The following is a 1,763-nucleotide window of genomic DNA, read 5'->3' as shown; positions in this document are numbered from 1 at the left end:
GAAACTGAGGGGCGGGTGGTGTGGCCTCAGTGGGGACAGAATGCGGTTCCTGCCTTGGGACAGGACTGGCATTCTAGAGAGTCCTGGGTTGTGGATGGCTACTGTGGGCGTGGGGCTTGTCTGTATAATAAATGTACATGGTTTGTATTCATTCTCTAAGGAATGTCCTCAGGTTAAAATTAATGACTTCATGATAATATGATAACTAGAAACTGGAGACATCCCGGAGAGGAAGGTGTGGCTAATGTCTCAGCAAAATGCTAAAGACTGGGACCTTCAGGACCACACTTAAGGCCATAGAAAAGAACTCTCAAAACAGGAGTTCAGAATTTATGGCTTCTCAGCCATGCAAAATATAAAGATACAGTATAAATGATGAGCGGCTTCAGGAATCTAAAGGAACAATAGCAGCCCCACTGTGAGCCAACTTGTCAGAAAGATACTAATGAAGTTTGTTCCTTTGTTATTGCTACAAAGGCAGAGAGATTTTTGAGTTCAAGGTCGGCCAGGGACAGAACAAGGTCAGGCCCAGGGGTGGTAGAAATGGTAATTTCAGGACAGAGGCCTCCCCCCCACACCACCCCAGCTAGCTCAGCAATTGTGTGTAACAGAGGCAGAAAAAAAAAAAAAGATATGCAGAGATAAAAACATTCAACATTCAGTGAATGTTTTCAAATAGGAAAAAAAGAACCCCTTGGAGAACTCTGAACAGCAAGAGAAAGTTGTCTAGAGAGAGTTGTCCGGAGATGGCCAGAGATAACGGAACTTAGAGAGAGCACCTGGAAAGCTGTCTCCAGCAGAACACAGGCCACCATGATTTGACACCCCTCTCCAAGCTGAGGCTGGTCCAGCAGAACACAGGCCACCATGATTTGACACCCCTCTCCAAGCTGAGGCTGGTCCCTGGCAGGAAACAGTTATAGAGCCTCTGAATGTCCTTCCACAAAATACTCATTCTTTTTTTTTTTTTCTTTGAGACAGGATTTCTCTGTGTAGCCCTGGCTGTCCTGGAACTCACTCTGTAGACCAGGCTGGCCTCAAACTAAGAAATCCGCCTGCCTCTGCCTCCCAAGTGCTGGAATTAAAGGCGTGTGTCACCCCCGCTCAGCAAAATACTGATTCTTTATAAGACGGAAAGGTAACTTCAGGTCCGGGAGCCCTGCAGACACCACTGTAGCCAGTCCATTGGTTAACTTAGCAATACAGAATGAGTTGAGCCTCAGGTCTCCTGACAAACACACAGAGGAAACAGCAGTGGCCCACAATATCCCTCTCAAACAGCATTGCCTGAGGTTAACCAGGAGAAAACCAACTGGGAAGTGTTCTATAAGACAACAGGCTCTAACCCAAAATGATCAATGTCATGAAGGACAAAGAAAGGCCAAGGAACTATTCTCCACTAAAGCCGCTGGCAGACCGACCGACCGACGAGTGTTGTGGTGCTCCCTGCCCTGCTTGCTGTTCTCTTAACAGTGTGCTGAAAATAAGTGAAGGAAACTGAAAAAGTGAAACGTAAAAACAAAATTCTAGGCCTTTAGGCCCAGGCTTGGGAATGTGGCCTTTGTGACTCAATGCTCCAAGGAATGCTAATCATAAAACAGATAGCGACATTCCTCCACCCACCCGCTTCCTGGGTTCAAAGAGTGTTCATTCAAAAACTGTGCTATTGATAGGGGCTCTTAGAAACTGTCTTGAGAGATAACCTGAACAGGTATTCCTTGTGACTTTCTTTGCACTTCCTTGTGACTCTTTTTTTTTTTTTT

Source organism: Mus caroli, chromosome 11 (genome assembly GCF_900094665.2).
Source record: "Mus caroli chromosome 11, CAROLI_EIJ_v1.1, whole genome shotgun sequence".
Classification (NCBI taxonomy): Eukaryota; Metazoa; Chordata; class Mammalia; order Rodentia; family Muridae; genus Mus; species Mus caroli.
This window is presented reverse-complemented; position numbering follows the sequence as displayed.